We start from the raw sequence: 26,488 nt of genomic DNA, 5'->3' as shown, positions 1-26,488 counted from the left end.
AAGTCTCATCTCAAACTACAGTCACTTTCGGTGACTGTAGGGGTTAAAACTTCAACATACAAACTGGGGGTTGTTGAAGGGGGCATAACTCAGCCCATAACAGAAAATGACCTTTAGAAATTAAGAGATTCCAAATAAAATTTAATCTCTATGGTATTTCTAGAAGACACAATTAATTATGGAAACAACTAATAGTACTTAAGGAATCAATCACTGCTTAAAAAGCACATGCACTTAAGAATTAGCGCTCATACATCACACACACACACATACAGAAGCACAGTATGTCCTCAAGCCCTTTATTAAATGCCTGGCCTTTGTGTCTTTTAGCTTGTGATGGCTGGAATATGGCATCATATAGGCTTCATATGGAGGAGGGAAATAAGATGAAGAGAAAGACTGAAAGGAAAAGTATGAGGGCTCCTTAAATGAGTAACCTTCCTAACGATTTTGTAAGCAATACTCTTTGTCAAGAAGCAGCAATTAGTTATTTTGATATTTGCAGAGAGGAGACAGTGTCTCTCTCAAAAGCATTTAAAAACATTCTGTCACCAAATGAATCAATCTATTATTTTAATCCTTATTTATTCTTCTTTGATCAGGAATTGAAATTTATTCCAGGCTCTGCCCTTTCAGTTTACCAGTATACTGATGGCATAGGGTGCAAGTATTGGTTTATTGAAAGAACTTCTATGAACGTAAAGAAATGATTATTTTTAATGTGAACCATTAAACTGGGTTGGCAACCATGTCACTGTAGTTTGTTCATGAAAATATTTTGCTCAATAAGGAAAACCAATTTTTTATTAGCATGAAAGCTATAAAAAGGGAAAAAAGATAAAAATGTGACAAGCATTTCCTTAAGTGTGAAGTAAAAATAATTCTACATGATGGAAAACAGAGGAGAGATATGAAATATAAAGAGCAAATGACATTTTCATTTAATGCAAGACACAGAGGAAGCTTGTTGAAAAAAAGACCTGGGGTTCTGGTTACATCCCTGTATCATACTGTTTACCTGCCCAGATTTACCAAATGGAATGTCACTAATCAGCTTATTAAAAGACAAATAACCTGGAAAAATTCACATCATATGCCACTGCAATTAATACTAGGCCATTTTATTCCAGAAAATAAAATGTTTATGGAGTGAAAAATTAATCAATATATATATATAATAGTTTACACTTTGGACAGTGTTTTCATCTCCAGTATACCATTTGTGAGGTAAATTTAAACAAAAATGTGTTTCCAAACAGATTTACATTTGACTTTACGGGTTGGCCTTGGTGTTTCCCAGTAGTGATGCTGAGTTGGCATAGTAATGTTTAGGACACTGGTTGTCAAGTCTAAGAAAACTAAATGATCAATTTAACTCATTAAGCTACACACACACACACACACACACACACACAGACACACACACACACTCTTACTAACTCACTAAAAGTCTTAAGGTTCAATGAAATAGTCTTCAAGTTGTTTCCTTCAGTTTTATATTTTATAACTTTATGATCCTATATGTTTAATTAGATTATCTTATTCATACAGGGCATTAGCAAATCAAGTAAAGCCTAGGGAGATCGCAAATGAAAGTTAAAACAAAATTCTGTTTAGAAACTGCCAGGGTAATAAACAGGTGGAATAAATCTGTTTTTGTATCTATGGCCACCCAGAAGAGATAATCTGTCACAGAAATTATCTTAAGGACAACATAAATTTGTAAGCTATGGTTTCCAGAAAACTGCAAAGTAATTTTCTACAAATAGTTTTAACATCTGTTTTTTCCTCCTTCTCAAGTCATACTGGAAGTAATAAAATTAAAATGTGTGGTTATGATAATATTCCTTTATAACTCATTATCTTAAGCTCATACTTTGATAGAGTCTTTCTTTGGCATTAGAACTAAGCAATTGGTGATGCCAACATATGAGAAAAACCTCTCTCAATGTGTAGTTGAATGTTCATTTTCACAGAATAGACAGAAAGATGGGAGAGAGAGAATTAAACAAAAATAGCAAATGATTCTGTGATTCTTTATAATATATATAATAATATATATTATATACATATATTATAAAATGCAAATAAAGAATATATATTATATATAATATACAGAAAGAAATATACTTTTATCAGTCTTGGAAAATATTAGGTTAAACTGAAGCCAGGTTTACTTTTTTTTCTTTTTTTTTTTTGTCTTTTTGCCTTTTCTAGGGCCACATCCATGGCATATGGAGGTTCCCAGGCTAGGGGTCTAATCGGAGCTGTAGCTTCTGTCTTATGCCAGAGCCACAGTAACGCAGGATCCAAGCCGTGTCTGTGACCTACACCACAGCTCCTGGTGACACCAGATCCTTAACCCACTGAGCAGAGTCAGGGATCAAACCCGCAACCTCATGGTTCCTAGTCGGATTTGTCAACCACTGAGCCACGATGGGAACTCCAAACCAGATTTACTCTTGACAGTACATTTCAAAGCCTTTAAAAGCCATAGTGCATTCAGAAAATCACAAGAAGTCAAAGCATAAATCTTAGACCATCTAGTTAGGAGATAAATAACCCTCAATATGGTTATAGGAGTAATTAACACTATAAATACATTCACAACACTGCATTGAATAAAAATAGAAGCTGATTCAAAACACTTTTAAAGGAGGAAAACAAGTGGATTGATGTGTACTCTGTATCCAAATCTAGGTTCTAATTGGCCTTAAATTCTTCTTGAATTTGACCCTTGAGCAACTGATAACCTGTTAAAGCATAAACCTCTTTATCTGTAAAATATAGATAATATCACTAACATTAAGAAATCCTTGAGAAGACTAATGATTTCCTGTTCAGTAGTATATACCAAAGGAAGCTATTAATATTACAATTACCACTACAACCAGGGAAAGTACATGGAACTTGTATTGAACAGATTTATAACTGCAAAGCTTCCATTGTATGAAAACGACTCATCTTAGTTATGCTAAATAATCACATGTATTCCTTTGGTTGTAGTAGTGGTGGTTATAATTTTTCCCTCTGAAAGGTTTTCTACTTACTGTCTTTAAGCTTCTACAAAGTTATTCTGAAAGTAAGGGATTGGTATATATTTTTTTAAAGTTAAATATTTTTACAAATTTTCTCACTATAAGTCTACCTGGCCACCTGTTTTCTCAGTGGGGCTCTTGGGAGGTTTTGGTGTGTCCTCCAGGTTCTTTGGAACTGACTCTTCTCTTTTTATTCATGGTTAGGGTGAAAGCAGAGCCTTCTTTGCTGTCATTTACAGGGACTTTGGAAAAGCTAAAAAATGATCTTTGTGACTACCTTTTTTGAAGTGGGATAAAAGACATCCTTCCAAATGTCACTTCTCTAGTGATATTATTTCTGTTTTTCACTTTCATGAACATTTTCAAAATTGATGATGTTTGGGGGACAACAGATTATTCCAGTGTTCTTCAAATTCTAAAACAAATATTAAATTTGAATTTCAATCTTTTTTTTTTTTTTTTTTTTTAAATTTCTTCTTTATTTATTTATTTATTTTGTCTTTTTGTTGTTGTTGCTATCTCTTGGGCTGCTTCCGCGGCATATGGAGGTTCCCAGGCTAGGGGTCTAATCGGAGCTGTAGCCACCGGCCTACGCCAGAGCCACAGCAACGCGGGATCCGAGCCGCGTCTGCAACCTACACCACAGGTCACGGCAACGCCGGATCATTAACCCACTGAGCAAAGGCAGGGACCGAACCCGCGACCTCATGGTTCCTAGTCGGATTCGTTAACCACTGCGCCACGACGGGAACTCCTGAATTTCAATCTTAACAAAAATAAATATGAGTATGTTTTGAATCAAGTTGATGACCTCCATTTAAAAGTTCTAAAATGGGAGGAAAGATCAAGATGGCAGAGGAGTAAGATGTGGCACTCACCTTCTCCCACAAACACATCAAAAAAATACGTCTACATGTAAAACAATTCACACAGAACACCTACTGAACACTAACTGAAGAACTTAAACTTCCAAAAAGGGCAAGAAACTCTTTACATAACTGGGTAGAACAAAAGGAAAGAAAGAATAGAGTGAGAAAAGGAATCAGGACTGGACTAGCATTCCTGAGAGGGAACTGTGAAAGAGAAAAGGACCCCATACCCTGGAAAGCCACCTAACCAATGGGGCAATCAGCCGAGATGGAAAGACCTCAAAGTCACCAAGAAAAGTGCAGCAGCTGGACTGAGGAGGGCAAAGTAGAGTAAGAGTCACACAGATCACCTGCACCACCACCCCAGAGACCACAACCTGAGATGCTCAGGTGGGGGCTGGGCACTGAGATGCAGGCTTTGGAGGTCAGCTCCGGGAAGAGGACTAGGGTTGGCTGTGTGTGGACAGCCTCAGGGGCTAAGGAGCTGTGTACCACAGGGTGGGAGGAGTGGTGTGCTATGGTCTGGGGAGTAGAATACCATGGCAGAGGGAACCAGGGAGGAGGTCTGGGCCTGCAGGAGAAGCAAGGTGCCATTGTTGGGGAGAGTGAGAGCAAGAGGGCCAGACTGACATAGGAATCTCCCAGTGTACAAAGGCTCTAAAATTGCAGGAAGCTCTGGTGCAGGCTATAGGTGGCAAGAAGCCACTTGCTCAGGCTACAGGAGACCATGCACTTCTTGTATGGGCTATGAGAGGTGACTAGGCACCTCTTGTGTGGGATAGGGCAGAGGGGGCTAGGGACAATGTGGTGCATCTTGTGTGATCTACAGGCTGCAGGGGTGGACTGCTCAGATCATCTCAAAGCCAGAAGGAGTCATGGGCTGCCATCACTGAGGGCCTGTGAGTAGGCTCCACCTGCATCCCCAGTCACTTCAGGAGTCAGCAACTGAGCACCACCTGTTGCTGCTCTCACTCCCCTGAGAACACAGCTGCCCTGCTGCTGCCACGGCCAAACCTCTGGGCAGCACCCAGATGCTTGATCACTGTCCCTTCCCAAGACCCTGCAACTGGAAGCAGCTGGTTCAGTACCTCCTGCATGGGTTAAACAGGATGAAGTGCTTCTTTCATAGTCTAGAAGTGGCAAGAGCAAACCACCATGGTTATCTCTGACTTCAGAGGTGGGCATGGCTTGCCACATTAGGGGTCCATGAACAAGCACCACCTGTCACCCCAGTCACCTCAGAGGGCCCCACAGAGGAGAGCACTGTGACCAAACACCACCTGTTGTTGCTCTGGCACCCCTAGGAACACACCTTCCCAGCTGCTGCCACTGCCAAATGCTCCAAGCAGTGCCCAGATGCTTGGTCACTGTCACTTCCCAGGACCCTGCAAGTAGGAGCACCTTGTGCAGCACCTCCTATGTGGGCTAAGTGGGACAGGGTGTTACTTGAGTGGTCTACAGGTGGTGGAGGCAAACTATCATAGTTATCTCTGACTTCTGAGGTGGGCATGTCCCACTGCCATTGGGGGTCCCTAAACAGGAACAACTTTCAGCCTCAACTACCTCAGAGGGCACCACAGAGGAGGCTATTGCCACTGAACACCACCTGTTGTTGCTCTTGTTCTCTTGGGAGCATACCTGACCTGCTGCTGCCACTACCAAATGCTCTAGGGAGTGCCCACACGCTTGATCACTGTCACTTCCCAAGATCCTGCAACTAGGACCAGACTGTGCAGCACCTCCTGTGTGGGCTAATCAGGACAGGGTGCTTCTTGCATGGTCTACAGGTGGTGGGAGTAAACCACCACAGTCATCACTGACTCCAGCAGTGGGCATGGCCCACTACCACTAGGGGTTCCTGAACAGGCACCACTTGTGGCCCCAATAACCTCAGAGGAGCAACAACTACCTGTTGTTGCTCTCACTCCCCTGGGAACTCATACACACTGCCACTTCCACTGCCAAATGCTCTGGGCACCTTGTAAATCTGCCTAAGGCTCATTACCACATCCTACGACCCTGCAACTAGGAGTAGCCTGCACTACCTTCCTGCATATCCTTGCTGCTGTTAAGAGCCCAGAAACCAGGCACTGACTACTAGCCCTACTCATTGCCTCCTTCTCTTTGGAAACACACTCAGCCACCCTGGGAGAAACAGCCAGCTCACACCAAAGAAAGAGACAGCAAATATGCAAAATCCCATGCCAAAAATAAATAGTAATCCCCCACAAAATACAAAGGGGTGCTCTTACATAAAAATAGCCCTCCAAGACTACAGTTTGGCTTCCCCAAACTCACAGAAAAAGGAAAATATAAGCAAGATAAAGAAGCTCAGGAACTATTTTCATTTAAAAGAACAGAAGAATTCATCTGAAGCAGCAAACAATGAAACAGACCTCTGCAGCCTGACAGACTTTGAGTTCCAAAGGGAGATAGCGAAAGAAGGAAATAAGGTTGAATATAAAGGAATTAAAAATGGATATGAAAAGTAATGAAGATTACTTTAGAAAGGAACTAGAAAATATGAGGAACACAGAAAAATTAGAAAATTCATTTGCAGAGATGCAAACTGAGCTAAAGCCACCAAAGAGCAGAATGAATAATGCAGAGGAACAAATTAATAACTTAGAAGATAGAATAATGGAAATCACCCAATTAGGACAGCAGAGAGAAAATCAAATTAAAAAAAAAAAAAAACATGAAAGCAATATAAGGGATCTATGTGATAATATAAAGGGGGCCAATCTATGCACAATAGGAATTCCATAAGGAGAAGAAAAATAAAAGGGGAATGAAAATATATTTGAAGAAATTATGGCTGAAAACTTTCCAAATCTAAAGGATACTGATATCAAGATACAGGAAGCACAGAGGGCCCCAAACAAATTGAACTCAAATAGGACCACGGCAAGACATAATAAAAATGGCAAAAGTTAAAGAGAGGATTCTAAAAGCAGCAAGAAAATAACAAAGTGTTCATTATAAGGGAATCCCCATAAGACTATCAGCTGATTTCTCTACAGAAACACTACAGGCCAGAAGGGAGTGGCAAGATATATTTAAAGTGCTGAAAGGAAAAAATTTGCAGCCTAGAATACTCTATCCAGAAAGAGTATCATTTAAAATAGAAGGGAAATAAAGAATTTCTCCAACAACAAAAAAAAAGCTAAAAGAGTACAGCAACACTAAACTCATTCTAAAAGAAATATTGAAAGGGCTTCTTTAAATTAAAAAAAAATGTGAGAAGAAATAGGTGGAGGAAACCACAACTGGAAAGAAATCACTTAAATAAGCCAGCATACAGATCTAAAAGAGGAAAAAAAAAAACCCACTGTAAAATTGATGATAAACACAAGGAACAACAAAGAAAAACCCCAAACATGAAGATGTTAAAAATTGACTTCAAAATCATGGAGTTGGGGAAGGAAAATAAGAAAATATAGAATTTTTTAAAATTTAAATAATGTGTTTGAGCCTATATGACTATCAGGCTAAAGCAAGGAGATACAGGAAGGGGTTAAAGTACTTAAAAACAGGGTAACCACAAATCAAAACCAAATGTTATATTTACAAAAACTAAAGAGAAAAGTACACAAGCATATAATAAATGGAAATCATCCAACCAAAAAATGAAAGGAGAAACACAGAATAAACTGAAAACAAGGTTTGAAATGGCAAAGACACATATTTATCAATAATTACCTTAAATGTCAGTGGACTGAATGTACCAATCAAAAGACACAAAGTGGCAGATTGGCTAAAAAAGCAAAAACCTTCAATCTGCTGTCTACAAGAGACTTACCTTAGGGCAAAGAACACATATAGACTGAAAGTGAGGGGACGGATGTCGGGAGGTATGTTTCCGCAATCTTTTCTTAGCCTCTCTGCATCTATTTTTTATGCTGAAAACTCCATTTTGTCCTCCTTTACCTTTACCCCATAGTCCTGCTTGAAAAACAGTTGCAGTGCTGGCAAATAACTTAACCTTAAGAACAAAGACCAAAAGGCATAAGTTATTTATGTGGTAGCTGAATGAGGACATAGTGCATTGGTCTAGGCATGCCAGACCTGTGCAGATAGGCATGCCATTTGCACAGTATGATATGTCCTGTTAAAATAAGAGAAAGAGGAGTCTCATAGCCCCAGAGTGTTTATGAGGCTTCATTAGCAAGACATGTATCTGCAAGGAGAACGAGGTGCAAACCTAGGCATGCTGGGTTGCCTCAGATAGGCACACCAGTCTTCAGAAGCACAATGATGATTTTCTAGATACTATGCATAGACAGCTGACACCATGCTTCCTCAGAGCTAATGATTGGTTGGAATAAAAGCTTAACCAGCTACCAGCTATGTGACTTTAAAAATAATAAAAGAATAATATCCTGCACAACCCCCTCCTCACTTGACATAATCCTAAAGTGCACAATAAAAATGCTGTGGTTTCTTGAGGTGGTGCTCTTGGTCCCTGAGACCTTGAGTCTCCCAGTTCCCAACTTTAATTAAGATAAATGTCTGTGTCTTGTTTTATGTTAACCCTTTCTTAAGTTTCACAGCACCCATTCTTCAGCCCTCACCTGCTGAGCTGGCCTTGGCAGATGGGAAAAGATATTTCATGTCAATGGACAAGACAGGAAAGTAGGAGTTGCAATAATCATATGAGACAAAATAGACTTTAAAATGAAGGCCATAAAGAAAGACAACAAAGGACACTATTTAATGGCAAAAGAATCCATTCAAGAAGAGGATACTATAAACGTCAATATATATGCCCCTAATAAGGGATCACCAAGATACCTACAACAAATACTAACAGACATAAAAGGAAAAATTGATGGGAATACAATAATAATAGGAGACTTTAACACCACACTCACATCAATGGACAGATCCCCTAGACAGAAAATCAATAAAGTAACAGAGATCCTAAAGGACACAATAGAAAAGTTAGACTTAATCAACATTTCCAGGACATTACATCCAAAAAAATCAGAATATACATTCTTCTCAAGTATACATGGAACATTCTCAAGGATCATACTGGGGCACAAAGCTAACCTCAACAAATTTAAGAGTATAGAAATTTTTACAAGATCTTCTCTGACCACAATGGCATGAAACTAGAAATCAACCACAGGAAAAGACATGATAAAAAAATTACTACATGAAGACTAAACAACATGCTACTAAAAAATCAATGGGTCATGAGGAAATCAAGAAGGAAAATAAAAATATACCTGCAGAAAATTATAATGAAGACACAACCACTCAAAATCTATGGGATTCTGCAAAAGAAGTGCTCAGAGGGAAGTTCATAGCTATACAGGCCTTCCTCAAAAAAGAAGAAAAATCTTGAATCAATAACTTAACCCACCACCTAAATGAATTAGAAAAAGAAGAACAAGGAAAAAGAAGGAAATTATAAGGATCAAAGAGGAAATCAATAAAATAGAGATTCAAAAAACAATAGAAAAAAACCAATCAAATCAAGAGATGGTTCTTTGAAATGGTAAACAAAATTGACAAACCTCTGACCAGACTCACCAGAAGAGGAGAGGAAGAACTCAAATAAACAAAATAAGAAATGAAAAATTAGACATCACAACAGATACTGCAGAAATATGAAAAACCATAAGAGAATACTATGAACAATTATATGCCAACAAATTTGACAACCTAGAAAAAAGGGACAACTTTCTAGAGACTTACTGCCTGCCAAAGCTGAATCTCAGAAGAAAGAGATCAACTGAACAGACCAATCACTAGAAATGAAATTGAATACATCATAAAAACACTCCCTACAAAAAAAAGTCCAGAACCAGATGGCTTCACAGGTGAATTCTACCAAACATACAAAAAGGAAATTATACCCATTCTCCTTAAACTTTTTCAAAAGTTTAAAGAAGGAACACTCCCAAAGACATTCTATGATGCCACCATCACTCTCATACCAAAACCAGGCAAAGATACCACCAAAAAAGAAAACTATAGGCCAATATCTTTGATGATTATAGACGCAAAAATTCTCAACAAAATTTTATCCAACTGAATCTGAAAACACATAAAAAAGATCATACACCATGACGAAATGGGATTTATCCCACCTTCACAAGGATAGCTCATCATTTGCAAATCAATGTCATACACCACATTAGCAAAAGAAAAGTCAAAAACCATATGATCATCTCAATAGATGTAGAAAAAGCATTTGACAAAGTCCACTCATCCATTCATAAAAAAACTCTTACTAAAGTGGGTACAGAGGGGACATACCTTAACATAATCAAAGCCATTTATGACAAACCCACAGCAAATATAACACTCAACGGAGAATGGCTGAAAGCCTTCCCACTAAAATCTGGAACAAGACAAAGATGTGTACCCTCACCACTTTTATTCAACACAGTATCAGAGGTCCTAGCCACAGCAATAAGACAAACAAAAGAAATAAAAGATATCCAAATTGAAAGAGAAGAGGTAAAAATATCACTCTATGCAGATAATGATAGTGTATATAGAAGACCCTAAGGACTCAACCCAAAACCTACTTGAACTGATCAACAAATTCAGCAAAGAAGCAGGATATAAGATTAACATTCAGAAATCAGTTGCATTTCTGTATACTATCAATGAGATATTAGAAAAGGAATACAAAAATACAATACCTTTTAAAATTGCACCCCAAAAAATCAAATACCTGGGAATACACCTGACCAAGAAGTGAAAGACTTGTATGCTGAGAACCACAAAACATTAATCAAGGAAATTAAAGAGGATGCAAAGAAATGGAAAGATATTCCATGCTAATGGATTCAAAGAATTAATATCATTAAAACGGTTATATAAAGCAAAGCAATCTACAGATTCACTGCAATCCCTATCAAATTACCCATGACATTTTTCACAGAACTAGAATAAAGAATCCAAAAATTTATTTGGAACCACCAAACACCCAGAATTGCCAAAGCAAACCTGTGGGGAAAACAAACAAACAAACAAAAAAACAAGCAGGAAGCATAACTCTCCCAGACTTCAGGCAATATAACAAAGCCTCAGTCATCAAGACAGAAGACAGTGTAGTACTGGTACCAAAACAGACAAACAGACCAATAGAACAGAATAGATAACCCAGAAATAAACCCTGACAACTACATCAATTAATCTTCAACAAAGGAGGCAAGGATATAAAATGGGAAAAAGACAGTCTTTTCAGGAAGCGATGCGGTGAAAACTGCACAGCTGCATGTAAATCATTGAAACTGGAACACACCCTCACAAAATGCACAAAAATAAACTCAAAATGGATGAAAGACTTAAACATAAGACAAGACACCATCAAACTCCTGGAAGAGAACTTAGGCAAAACATTCTCTGACAACAGCCTTACAAATGTTTTCTCAGGTCAGTCTCCCAAAGCAACAGAAATTAAGGCCAAAATAAACCAATGGGACCTAATCAAACTTGCAAGCTTTTGCAAAGCAAAGGAAACCATAAAAAAAAAAAAAAGACAACATACAGAATGGGAAAAATAGTTTCAAATGATGCAACTGACAAGGGTTTAACCTCTAAAATATACCAACAACATATACAACTCCACAGCAAAAAAGCCAACAACCCAATGGACAAATGGGCAAAAGACCTGAACAGACATTTTTCCAAGGAAGATATAAGATGGTCAACAAGCACTTGAAACAATGCTCAACATCCCTGATTATTACAGAAATGTAAATTAAAACTACCATGAGGTACAACCTCACACCAGTTAGAATGGCCATCATTAATAAGTCCACAAATAACAAATGGAGAGGGTGCAGAGAAAACAGAACTGTCCTGCACTGTTGGTGGGAATGTAAATTGGTACAACCACTATGGAGAACAGTAAGGAGGTATCTCAGAAAACTAAATATAGAACTAACATATGATCCAGCAATCCTACTCTTGGGCATATATCCAGACAAAACTTTTCTTGAAAAAGCCAAGACATGGAAACAACCCAAATGTCCATCAACAGATGATTGGATTAGGGAGATGTGATATATATATATACAATGGAACACTACTCAGCCATAAAAAAGAATGAAATAATGCTATTTGCAGCAACATGGATGGAACTAGAGACTCTCATCCTGAGTGAAGTAAGTCAGAAAGAGAAAGACAAATACCATATGATATCACTTATATCTGGAATCTAATGCACAAATGAACCTTTCCACAGAAAAGAAAATCATGGACTTGGAGACTTGTGGTTGCCAAGGGGGAGGGGGAGGTGGAGGGAGTGGGATGGACTGGGAATTTGGGCTTAATAGATGTAGACTATTGCCTTTGGAATGGATAAGTAATGAGATCCTGCTGTATAGCACTAGGACTTATGTCTTGTCACTTATGATGGACCATGATAATAGGAGAGAAAAGAGTGTATGTATGTGTGACTGGGTCACCTTTCTATACAGTATAATATTGACACAACACTGTAAAAGAGCTATAATGGAAAAAAATAAAAATCATTACTATATATATATATATATATATATATATATATATATATAGTAAATGACCTTTCTAGACTTTTAAATAAATAAATAAATAAATAAATAAAAATATAAAAGAAAAATTCTAGAATGGGATATCACTGCTTGAAGAAAAGTGAGTTCCCTAAAGAGATAACATTTAACATTTAATATGTCAGTAAATGCCAGCATATCATATGACTTTAAGTTAACATGATATAATATCAAAATTACAGTAGCTTTACACTTATATGGCAAAGTGAATCCTACTCTTATACAGTGGCAATTCCTGACTGACCGAACACCATTTCATATATGAACAGGTATTTGTCCCTTTAATTTTTAGGTAATGTGAGATATTGATTTGGCAAAATATACTATAGTAGAGTATAAGCAACTTTTTGAAATAATTCAGAATAATTTTCAAAAATTATAAGTGATATGGTTTTGGCAATTGAAGGGCAAGTTATGTGATTTAGCCTTGTAAGAATGAAATGTCTTACTTGTTACAATGAAGTAAAGTTAGTATTAATAGAAATACTGAACATCAGGTATTTTGACAGTTACTGCTATAATCAAACTATAAGTAGAGGTATTCCCTTTATCCTGCTTTTATATAAACTAACCTAAAAAAGTTCATTAGTAGTAACTATAATTTACTATTCTTAAAGAGTTGAAATCTCCCACAGACCCACAGGTATAAACAGGTATCAATTTTACTTCAGAAAGTGTTATACTTTATTTGACTTAATGTGATTAGTGTTGAAATCAAGTAATTTTTTTATAAAATTGTAATCACTTAATTGTGACCCCCAAAATATTTAATATGTAATCAGCAATTTTAAAAATAAAAAGTACTGGTAACACTGTCTTAAATTTATCTCTAGAAGTACATTTTGGTATCATGGAATATCCTTGTGTCTATAATTCAATGTCTTCTATCTTGAGCAATGTATATTTGTTACTACAATTTAAAGCAGATCAGTAATTTTAGAGCAACTTCATAATATTTTTTATAAAACTATCTATAGGAAAAGTTTAGATGTTCAAATATTAACTTCTATATTTTTATTAAAAAATCTTAGTCTGAGTTGTTTTAAAGACTAACAAAATTCAGAAATATTTTCTTCTAGATATATAACTAGAAATTTTAACTATGTCCATATACATATTTTGTCTTTTGTCTTTTTAGGACCACATCCACAGCATATGGACCTCCCAAACTAGAGGTCCAATCGGAGCTGTAGCCACTGGCCTCTGCCACAGCCACAGCCACCCAGGATCTGAGTCACATCTGTGACCTACACCACAGCTCTTGGCGATGCCGGATCCTTAACCCACTGAGCAAGGCCAGGGATTAAACCCACGTCCTCATGGATACTAGTCACGTTTGTTAACCATTGAGCCAGGAGGGCAACTCCTACATATTTATTTTTAGTGACTATATACAATGATATCTTTTTCCTTAAGCTAGTATTGCATTTCATTTTATAGAATCATGCAGTCTTAGTTATTAGAAAATTTAGAGGTAAGTGTGTTTGTCTAAAAAGAAAAAAAAAAGTGGTGGTAAGAAAATTTTCTCCTTTTCTCTAATAAACTACTGTTTTCATTACAGTGACCACTGGGCAATACAGGGGTTTGAAAGCTCCGTTCATCCCCCAACAGGAGACTATAAAGAGACTTTCTAGCTTCATATTACCTCCACGGAGTTGTGGCACTGTTGCAACTTCAGCCAAATTCCCCATCTTCACAGTCTTGCTTGCTTCCTTTTCTTCACAGGTGCAAATCCTGGGAACACTTTTAAATGAGTTCCCTGTATGCAAATCTCCATCTCTGCGTTTACTTCCCAGGTAAGCCAACCCCTATGAATTTGTACCAGCAGTAATCAAAGAAAATAGATGCTAAAATGTGATTCTGATGCTGAGCTGAATCATGTGTCATCTGGATGAGGATAAAGAACCCTGTTAGTGGTAGATGGAGCCCGGGTAATTTCTGGCACAAGTAGCAGTATAACTGGTAAAATTTCATCTGGCTGTGAACTCTACAGTGTACTAGTAGAAAAAAAAATGCAACTGGAAGTAAAAGATATAAGGCACTTAAGACATAGGAGGAAAACTATAACTGTAGTGGCAATAAAACTGGATAGTTCTGGGGGCAAGTGATGCTCTGCAGAAATCAAATGAAAGGCTAGGGTTGATAAGACATCAATTAAAACTGAAGTGTGAACACAATAGTGCTTCCTTTAGAATGGATAAAAAGGCTCTCATATCCAGCAGCAGATGGACAGAGAAAGCTGAAGATCAGGCCCAGGATTTTAACATAAAAGGAGCAGAATTTGTTCAGGAGAAAATTAAATTATCAACCTAAGCATATCTGCTATGCTAATCAGAGCTCCCAAATAGGAAAGAAAAGGGCACTTGCCTATGGGTTAGGGTTGATGAAATTGAAAACCTTAAATCCTTGCACTTCCCAATATACACAGGAATCCCAAAGGGATCCTTGGTTAGGGTCATTGCTTCTTCCTTGGTTGAGGATGGTGCAGACAGCCCTTCCAAGCCACACAAAATGAACTTTTCACTAATTTTCCCTTAACCTTGCCTCCTGGCCACCAGGTCAATTAGGAACTGTACCTTGAAGAAGCTGTAGGAACTAGTAAACGTATACATGGGACTACATCTTGGACATATTGGCTCAAGAGAAGAAATATATATATATATATACACTGTTTAAGGAAGAATTTAGTGAGATGAGAGCACTCTCTAGCAACACAGGATTTAATACTCTGGCAAAAGACCCCACAGAATGATTCCAACATGCCAAACAGATAATCCTAGAAATTTGGGAAGAACAATGGCCTACATAAGGTAAGGTAGAAGTGCAATACTTGCCCTGGCAGCTCCTGGAAGAATGGAGTAAAAGAGGACATTTAAGATGTTCTGTGAGAGGGTCCAAAATATTTTACATTTACTCAATATTTAATGAGAAATCCACAGCTGAGAGAAGCCCCAGCATCACAAGAAACTCAGTAAGTGAGGACTGACTTTAGCAGATGTTATTATTGATCTACGCTCACTGATGTAATTTTGTCAAAGTCTTTTTTCTGCATCTATTGAGAGAAACATGATTTTCATCCTATAGTTTGCTAATATGGTGTATCGTGTTTACTTATTTGCGTATTTTGAACCTTCTTTGAATCTCAGCTTCAAAGTACAATTGCTATATAAAATTATAAAGCATTTAAAGTACATGTTGTGTTGATTTATGTATACATTGTGAAAGGTTTTCCTTTAATAGAATTGTAGAATTACAAAAGAAAAAGTCACCTTAGAGAACAAGAAGCAACGATGCATTTCTAAGTTAAGAAATATAAAATTTACTATTGAGTAGATCTACTGTTTAAATGTCCCCATACTATCATTCTTAGGCTTTTTTTTTAATTTTTTAATTAAATATTTTACTACAGGTTAATCATTTTCCATGTTCGTGTACTTTCTCCTAAGTAAGATTCTAAGGCGGTTGAGCATGGACTTTGAAGCCAGACTAGCTAGGTTTGTATTCCCTGTTGCACTAATTCTTAGCTGCTTATGACTGTGAAGTAGTTGCTTAAACATCTTGTGCTGCAGTTTCTTAATCTGAAAAATCAGAAAAATAATAAAACTCTCCAAAATGTATGCAGATTACATGAATTTGTATATATAAGGTAATTGAATTGTTGATGTCATTGTTACTCTTAATATAACTTTGAAAAGAGTACACAGTCTAGATAAAATGGACCAGATACCTCATAAAATATTGTCCAATTAGATAAATGAATAATATATACATTGATAGGTATCTATATGAAAATGTGAATGCTATATCCTATGCATGATGCAAATATAAAAACATAAGACCACAACTGAATGAGAAGAGGAAGAAATGTATACACTCTGTTGTAGTTTATGCTATCACAAAATAGTGGCTCAAACAAATTATGATATTGATTTGTCTATCCCTTTTGTCTTCCTTTGTTCTGCGGGACTTGTGACTTATTTTTCTTAAATATTTTTTGCTCCTGTGACTGCACTTTCAAAGAATTAACATGTTTTGCAACAAACTAAAATGGCTTTTAATACTTAATTAAAAAGCCTGGAAATTACCTAATCCTTTCTTATCACAATCTACAATAGATACCTTTTTTCTTTTTAATTATCAATGACAAAGGGTTATGAAAATACTGTACTTTTTTACCATTTTAATTACAGCACTTATTTTTCTGTATTTTAAAAAATGTAGCTTTACATTTAACTACAAGGGTGTGGAATTATCCTTGTTCTCCCCTTATTAATAAGAAAATTCCATGACACATTTTATCAAGCATTAATTCTCAAATGATCATTCTCTATATTAGCATGTTTCATAGTACAGTAGTATCAATTTGGATGCATGCAAAACAGAATGGGTTAATAACGGAAAAAAAAAAAAAAACGCTATATGAATTGTTTATTCTCCTAACTTCCAAATTGCCTTCTTCAGCAGAAATAAAGGGTTGACACTCTAGCCAATCTTAGCTATGCAGAAGGTCATAGTCCATCGTAATTACTGACATTCATTTAAAATTTGTGGCAGAATAATGCCTATAAAGATGCTTGCTCATGTGACTGTTATTTTTCATATGTGTAATGGGAGAAGGAATGGCTAAGAAAACATTTTCTAATCACTCCTTAGTTTGCTGATTATAAAATAAATTTGTATTAATTCCCTAAATGTCTGAAACAAAATTCAGATACATCCTATTTATAAAAGTATATTTGAACTCTTCAGATTCTTGTTTTTTTACAGTTTGTTGAGTAAAAACTTGTCTTAAAATTGAAAGCTAGAGTAAATGTAGCAAATTCTGACAGACCTATATCAGGCTATGCTTTTCATTCTTTTTTGCCAGTTGGGCAGTTTGAATATTTGAAATTGGGAGTAAAACATTTAAGCATTAAATTACTAAAAGCAAAACTAACCAAGTTCAAAAAAAAATAATAACCAAGTTTGCAAACTTTATATTTTAATTATTTTATATACTAGCAATTCTCTTGATGTCTGTGAATTATCTACTTTCATCACATTGTGACATCTTACCTGACTGCCATTGTCTGAAGATAGGTGAGTTTATACGCTCACTAAACAAGCTCCCTCACACATTCATGAGGCAAAGGCTTTGCATTCTTCATGCACTTTCATTTGTGACAACTTGATGTGTACAAAGATTTACCTTTATTTGCTGGCATACTAGGAATCTGCTTGCTTTTTCCTTCTTTGATTTACACACAACTTTCATGTACAATTGTTGCTTCAGGGCAATAAAAAGTGAACTCTTAGACTTTACTTATGTCTCTACTAATGCATTAAGTACTGAGATTTAAATCAATTAACTTCCGTGAAACTCTGCTTCCTACCACAACACTGTGCAAAATAGTGACTGCCTCTCAGCCAACTTGTCAGTAGAAATGGATGTGTTTTGCTGTACCCACTCTTTTCAGGAATATATTTTGTTCTGAACATCATTCTGTGTCATGTCATGATTACTAAGGAGAATTTTCAACTACATATGGCATGAAGAGAAACTTCCTGCTTTAATTCTCAGTTGAAAAATATGTGCTTCATTGGAAAGGAGTATGCAGCTTTCTAGAGAACCATGAAACAAACACCACCAATTTAGTGTCTTATGCCCTGCAGTTATTTTGTTAGTATTAAATACTAGAAGTAGAAAAAAATGTTCAAGGTGTGCCCCGGCCCTTATATGCCTCATTGATTATTTGGAAAGTCCAAAGCAAAGACAGATGAAAGATCAAGGGTAGGAAGTATAAGAAGTGCTCAAATGTACTGTGTAGTCACTATATACAGTAAAATGTCGAAAAAAAAAAAAAGGAAACCAATAAAATTATAGCAGTAGTAGAAGTAATCAACCCCTATGTAAAATTAAAATTAAAATGTTTATTAATCTTTTTTGTGTGTGTGTGTCTTTTCTAGGTCCACACCTGAGGCATATGGAGGTTCCTAGCTAGGGTCTAATCGGAGTTGTAGCTGTCGGCCTATGCCACAGCCACAGCAATGCGGGATCCAAGCCGCATCTGCAACCTACACCACAGCTCATGGCAACGCCGGATCCTTAACCCACTGAGCGAGGCCAGGGAAAGAACCCACAACCTCATGGTTCCTAGTCAGATTCATTAACCACTGAGCCAGGATGGAAACTCCGTCTTTTTTTTTTTTCTTTATGTTTATTAATCTAAGGATTTTATCTTAAAAGTATAGGTATTTAGGAGGGACTTCTGAGGCAGTCTATGGTTTGGGGGTGGTAGGAGGGATCTACATAAAAGCAGTGTCTTGACTTGGTTTGAAATCTAGAAGACCTATATAGAGGCCTTCCTGGTGAAAGGACCCCCAATGTGTCCCCTGCTTACTGATGACTAGAAAACAATCTGTGGCCTCCTAGAACCTCCATGAGAAGAGAGAGAAAGGAACAAGTCCTAGCAGTTATTATTGGAAATGATAAGGAATGCAGAAACAGGGATAGGAGAGCCAGGCCTTTAAAGAAATAAGTCCACCCTAAGGACCCCCAGTTCTATCTTAAAGGTACAGTCTAATATATATTTCATAGTATGAGCCAAGGTAACCATGAGCATGTAGCCCCCAAACCACCTGGAGCCTAAAGATTGATAATGTTAACTCATGGGCCCTCACCTGGTTACCTCACCACCCACCAATCAGAGAACTGTGCACAAGCTGATCATTGCTCCCCAGGATCCTCTCCCTCACCTTGTCTTTAAAACACCTTCCTTGACAGCCATCAGTTCTTTTGAGCATTAGTTGCCTGGTACTTGTTGCTTGGTATCTTGCAATAACTGCTGTAATTTTTTCCACCACCACCTGGTGTCAGCAGATTGTCTTGGCTGCACATGGTTCAATAACAGGTTTTCTCCCAAGAATGTAGCTGCGGCAAAGACATTGTCCAGGTAGCTTACTTGGGAGGTGATACCAGAGATCACAAGTGAAAAGCTGGTTAGAGTGAGAGGAGCAAAGGAAAATCCAATATAGTCTTCATCATCAAGGGAAGATGCTTGATAAAAAGGATGTTGCCAATACCTAATGAATATCTAGAATTTTAATAAAAAAGGAGAAGGATTTCTATCTGTGAATCACTTGAGTTAAATCAAGTATTGTTTTGTCTGTCTGTTGTGAAAACGTGGTCAGGTATTGATATACTTATTTCTCAACATTTCATATTTGATCAACTAAGACAAAAAAGGAGACTGGGGATATCTGAAGGAGAAATAATGATGAGCTTGAGATATGTATAATATAATATAAGAGCATGGACATTGAAATTACACAAACCTAGTTTTGAAACTGACTGTGTATATATATATAAACATGCATACACACACATACACTTATTAACTGGGCCATTAGAAACACAATTTCCTCATTTGCAAAATAAATATATTATCACAAACTTTGTAGTGTTATTACTGTGTTAATTAAATGATATATGTAAATTTCCTAATACAGTCTGACTCATAGTAAATATCCCTGCTTGATGTTATTGCTTAAAGTGATAAAATGTGCCTTAGATGGAGAAAAGAACTATAACAGTTGAAAAATAGTTTGCACACAGAACTCTTAGATTTAGTCCAGCTAATCTACATTTTTAAAATATTCTATTTGTTCCCACTGAATAGAAATGAGATGTTCATTTGCCAAAATTGAATGCCAAATATTTTAGTTATGCATGTATTCTTTATACATACACCCAAACTTCGTGCATAAAAGATTTTCAAGAACTCTACCAGAAATTAAAGTATAATACAGCCCTATTTTGTGATATTTCTTATTTAAATAGTTCAACATCTAAAGGAAAAAATAAAAGAATGCCAATTTTTAATCATTTCTAATTCTGTTTTATTTAAAAACAATTTCCACCATGCTCTTTGAAATTCTATCATATTATATTGTCTCCAAAATATCTATCTTCTGAATCAAGAGTTAGCAAACTATAGCTCATTGACCAAATCTAGCCTACTCCTTGGCTAATCAAACATTACTGGAGCACAGCAATGTTTATTCATTTAGGTGACCTCATAAGTTATCTAGTCCAATGACTTTTGATTTGCCAATGACAAAAAAGATCAGACAGGTTAAAACATCCATTAGATATTACAGGGCAAGTCAGTGTCAGAATATAAGACCTAGTGCCCTGTTTCTTCCTCTTTAAATTTCCAATTTGAAAGCAAGTTAACCTTTTAATTAATGGTAATGACATACACAATCTATGTTCCTCTAAAGAAGTTTGAGTTAATTTATAAAAAAGTCTGTTTTTCATCATGTAACTTTTGTCAAATATTAATAAAATAACAAGCGAAAGTACATTGAAAATTCTAAATTATATTCTCCTGGTTTAGGCAATCTTTCTCCAAAAATAACAAATATACCTTAAAGCAAAGTATACATCTGTGTATTATACAGCAAAAATAAACAGAATATTAGATTGTATAAAATTGTGGAAATTTGAATAAAATTCACACCATTTATGAATTTACATTTACTTTAATCTCTCAGATTAAATAATTGGCCCAGAATTTAATGAAATGATATAATCTGAAGCTATAAATAGGTGCAAAAATGAACTGATCAAAGAAGATCAAGGAACCTACAGTAATTGATTACTAAAATATCAAAATTTGTATCTATAGAACTTGAAGGCAAGTAGATGTTTCAAATGCCAAGGATATAAAGGACAGTGTAAAACAACATGGACCTTGGTATGCATTTCGATTTTTTTATTGCAATGAAACATACATAACAAAATTTACCATTTTAACCATTGTTAGGTACTCAATTTAGAACATTCACATTACTGTGCAGCCATCACCACTACCAATTTCCAGAGTTTTTCATCATCTCAAACAGAAACTCTGTAACCATTAAGCAGTAATTTCCCATTCTCCCTCCTGCTCAGACCCCATAATCTCTATTATGATTATGCTTTATGTCTCTATGAATCTGCTTATTTCTGTACCTCTTCTAAATGGAATCATATATTTGTCCTTTTGTTTCTATCTTGTTTCACTTTGCAGAATGTTATCAAGGTCCTTCCACAATGTAGCATATATCAGAATTTCATTTCTTTTTAAAGCTGGATATTATTTTATGTATATACCACTTTTTGTTTATCCATTCATTTGCCAAGGGGTATTTGGGTTATTTCCACCTTTTGGCTATTTTGAATAATGCTGCTGTGAATATTGGTATAAAAATATCTGAATTCCTGCTTTCAATTTTTTTGGGTTTATACATGAAAACAGAATTACTGGATCATATGGTAATGCTATGTTTAATTCTCTGATGAGCCATCATACTGTTTTCCACAGTGACTGCATCATTTTACATTCTCACCAGCAATGCACTAGTATTCTAATTTCTCTAAATTCTTACCAACACTTGTTCTTTTTTTGACAGTAGTCATCCTAATGTGTGTGAAGTGGTATCTCATTGTGGCTTTGTTTTGCATTTCCCTCATGACTAGTGATAATTAGCATCTTTTCACATGCTTATTGGCCATTTATATATCTTCTTTGGACACATTATATTCAAGTCCATTGCCTATTTTCTTAATTGGCCTATTTTTTAATTGGACTGTTTGATTTTTGTGGTTGAGTAACAAGCGTTCTTCAGTTTGGATACTAAACCCTTAACATATTTTTCACTAGCAAATATTTTCTGTAGGTTGTATTTTCACTTTTTTTGGTAACATCCTTTGAGATATAAAAATTTTAAATTCTGATGAAGTCCAAATTATCTATTTTTGGTTTGTGGCTTATGCTTTTGGTGTCATATCCTGTTATACATTTTGATATCTATGTGTATTCTACTTCACAAATCCTTCTCTTTCTTTGAACAAGCTCATGGCAGTTAATTTCTTCCTTAAACACAGTGGCTTTTGCAGAACGTCCTTTCCTTTCTGTACACCTCAAGCTCTTAAAAGTAAACTTCAAAGAGCCATTTTAGAAAGTAAGTGAGGGGTGTGGCCATTTCAAACAGACAAGTAATATCCTGTGAGACTCACTGCATACAGGCATAATATGAGAGAGAGGAACATCTACACTGACCACTGGTATATCTTTACAACTCTATGAAAAATCAAGTATCTGCACTCTTGCTACATTGGACTCTCCAGGTGGAGATGGACAAACAAGTAATGTGTAAAATGACCATTTCCCTAATACCACCACCATAAAATGATGCATTAAGGTTTGCAGGTTAGTGGCTAAAATTGGTACAACTTTTAATTTTTTCACTGTTACCAGGAAGGTAACATATTAGTCAAGTTTTATCAGGAAAAAAAAATATTTTTTTCCAATGATGAGAGAAAAGAATCCAAAGTATTCATTGATTAAATTTCTTTTGCTTTCCTAAATGTGTTCATTGCTAGATATAAAAATGACCATATTGGAGTTCCCATTATGGTGCAGCAGAAACTAATCCAACTAGGAACCATGACGTTGTGGGTTCAATCCCTGGCCTTGGTCAGTGGTTAAGGATCCAGCATTGCCATGAGCTGTGGTGTAGGTTGCAGACACGGCTCGGATATGGCATTGCTGTGGCTGTGTTGTGGGCCAGCAGCTACGGCTCTGATTGGAAGATATTCATGTAGAAAGGGCTAGGAGATCTCCTCCATAGATAATACCACCTACTGAGGGAAGGAAGATAAAATGTTTTATTCTGGTTTTATATACCTTATCAATTAGTGCCAACACAAATCCTTTGGCCCCTTCTAGGTCTCTATAAAAGTTACCACAAATCTGAAACTGGTGTGAGAATTTTATTCACAGTTTGCCTCTCCCATTCTATCAGAATGATCAACCTCAAGTTACATTAAGGAATTTTAGAGTGGCTCTCCATGGACTTCTGCAAGAGACTACCAAAGATACCTTCCCTATGGATAAGCCAACTATGACTAGTTAGTTCAGCAGACATAATTCTTATAAGTCTTTGTGTTCTAGAGAAACCTTAGTACACATTTGAATGAACAGAAGCTATATCTTTGTAATGTAACACGCTACTTCTTATGATAGTATATATAGTTTGCCTGAAGAGCAAATGCAATTCTGAGATAGACGGTTTGTTTTTGTCTGTTTTTTGCCACACTTGTGGTATGTGGAAGTTCCCAGGCCAAGGATCAAACTCACACTGCAGTTGTAACTTGCACTGCAGCTGTGGCAATGCCAGATCCTTCACCCACTGTGCCACAAGGGAACTTCCTTGAGATAGAGTTTTAATTTAAAATTATAAAAACGCCAAGAATTGTCCTTTTTGTAAGGAAAAAAATGAATCTAGAGAGCTGAAATCATTATAAAAATCTCACCAAAAGCTTTAAATATCATTTAGCAAATGGACACATCTGTATTTTATAAAATGAATTTGTACATGCTTCAAGACACACTATGAATATTTCATGGTGAAAGGTAGAGTAAGAAAGGAGAGTACATTAATCAAGAATATTTTATTGTCTAAATGCCTCCACGACAAGCTGCATAACACTGTGAGTACATATTACATGCTCCAAGCTGTTTCAACAGTAATAGGATACTTCTACTACTGAACCCATTAGCAGATAATAAATGTTATAAACATTACTGACGATCAAAATCATCTGCAGGCTGTCTGCCCATTTCAATGTATTTTTAAAAAATTTTACTTACTTCTTATATTTTATGAGCAGTGGGCTCTGCAAGCCAAGTGATTTACTAACCATTCAAATTTCTGATAATCTTACTATCAGAGTAATAAATGCAGCCCAGCGTGACTGATGACTCTGCAATAAAGAGATTAGTTCACCATTGTATTGATAGATTATTTTGTTTTCATTATGACTAAGGTCTCACTTAAAAAAAAAATTTTACCATGTTTTAAGTAGGCGCTTAGATTTTTTAAAGAAAAGAATATTTGACAAGCTCTGTGGGTTTACTCAGGCAACAATAGGCAATGTCATTAGAATGGGAGCTTGTAACTTTTAAAATAAACATTAAATTTTTCTTCAGATTTTAATTTCACAGATTATGCTTAGAGTTAGTGCAATATTTATTTAAACTTACTGACTGGTCTCAGAAGAGACATTCAGGCACAATCCCTCAGCCTATTTATTCATGTTATAAGAGATGTAGAAAGGAAAATCTCCACCAGGATTTGGATTTGGAGAGAGAATAAAGCATTTTTCTCACAACTCTAATTTCTTTGCTCTTTCTTTTTGGGTTACCATGGTTTTTAAACAGAAAAGTAAGTAGACACTTATTCTGTTATCAGTAGCGTGACAGAGTAAGGAGTGGTTACCTGAATTTGGTTTGGCACCTATGTTTAAGAGACCAAAACCCTCCAGTAGTCTGAGCTAGCACAGTTAATACTCTTTTTCCAAAATAACTGTGTGATCTAGCTGTTATCTTTATTCTGTTTCCCACTGTAGGATAAGGGTACAATTAGAGGGCCAAGGGTATAAAAGAACCACAAACTTAGTATAAGAAAAGAATCTGACTTGGTGCTTGCTATGAAAATATCATCCATGCTTCATTTTTCTCTGCTCCTTTTAAGAGGATTTCAGGTTCAATAAACCAACAAGAACTGTTGTTCTCTTTGGACAAGGCAGTATTATTCTATAAAGTATCTATCAGATAATGATAAATAGAAAGTGTTTCTGATATAATTATTAAAATATAAAGATACGTATAGACAATGGAATACTACTTGGTCATAAAAAGAACAAAGTAATGTCATTTGCAGTGACATGGATGCAACTAGAGATTCTTACATCGAGTGAAGTCAAAAAGAGAACGATAAATACTGTATGATATCACTTATATGTAGAATCTAAAATATGGCACAAATGAACCTATCTTCAAAACAGAAAAAGACTCATAGACACGGAGAACAGACTTGCCGTTGCCAAGGAGGAAGCAGTAGGGAGTGGGATGGACAGAAAGTTTGGGGTTGGTAGATGAAAATCATTGCATTTAGAATGGTTAAGCAATGAGGTCCTGCTGTACAACACAGAGATCTATAGCCAACCTCTTTGTATAGAACATGATGGAAGACAGTATGAGAAAAAAATATATACATATATGTATATATATATATGTGTGTGTGTGTATATATATATATATATATATAGCCAGGTCACTTTGCTGTACAGCAAAAATTGACTATAAATCAACTATACTTTTAAAAAACACAAAGTTGCAGCAAACTGAAAGAAGGTGAGAGGTTGAGGAAAAGAAGTTTGAGGTTGGAGTTTGAATTGAAGTAGTTGTTCTATCTACTCAATGACATTGGAATTCAATGTCAGTATTATGTGACTTTGTGAGATACAACTATCTAAATTATTGGCTCTGGATTACATATTTTACTAAGTTTTTCTGGCATTTATAAACTAATCCATTACATGTTTTATTTTAACTAATGCTACAATTGAGTAAATTTTATTTATTATATTTATTTTTTCATAGACTAATATTTAAAAAATCAAAATGTATTGAGAAGCCACAGAGAAAAATCATTTGGTGGTTATTTGAATTTTTGGGGGTGGGGTCTCCAAAACACTCTAAAAATACTATACATCCATTTTCTTCTTATATCTCCATATTTTTGTGTTACCAAGGCTTTGTCAATGGGTGATTATGATAGCTTCTTAAAATATAGTTAGAGTTTCTAATTTTGCTTCATACCAACCTGATGTCTCAACAAAAAGCAGAATGTACTGTGAAATATACAATTTTAATCATGGCAAGCACTTGCAATCCTGTCAGCAGCACCCAGCTACAACTTAAATAGCATTGTTTTCTGACAATCCTCTGTAAAGTTGATTCTTCCTTGTTCATATATAAGATAGAAATGAACTTATAACACTTACCATAATTTATAATCATATGTATGATTATATACATGTATGCATATAAATGATACATATATAAATATATTTATATTTGTCTCATAAAGACATATATCTTTTATATGTTTCTTTAAATAATTATTTTCTTCCCCTACTCTCAAACATGCA

The 26,488-nt window shown here is 35.8% G+C and overlaps 1 protein-coding gene across 6 annotated transcripts in view; it reads right to left on the bottom strand.

Moving 5' to 3' along the window:
• LOC146396953 (uncharacterized) overlaps positions 1–26,488 on the bottom strand; it is an 866,748-nt gene that overhangs the window by 226,794 nt on the left and 613,466 nt on the right. For 2 of the 6 annotated variants that reach the window (XR_014827578.1, XR_014827580.1), the window contains exon 1: positions 7,710–7,869. The exons of 2 other annotated variants lie outside the window; for them this stretch is intronic. The gene's annotated coding sequence lies outside the window, so the exon portion shown is untranslated. Of the gene's footprint in view, positions 1–7,709; positions 7,887–26,488 lie in introns of those variants that run through there. 2 more of the 6 variants (XR_014827579.1, XR_014827581.1) reach the window with 2 other exon arrangements.

This window comes from Sus scrofa, chromosome 14 (assembly GCF_054392235.1).
Source record: "Sus scrofa isolate SSC_HxYL_T2T_F1_AM1 chromosome 14, Sscrofa_HxYL_maternal_Yorkshire_Landrace_v2.0, whole genome shotgun sequence".
NCBI classification, from domain to species: domain Eukaryota; kingdom Metazoa; phylum Chordata; class Mammalia; order Artiodactyla; family Suidae; genus Sus; species Sus scrofa.
This window is presented reverse-complemented; position numbering and strand designations above follow the sequence as displayed.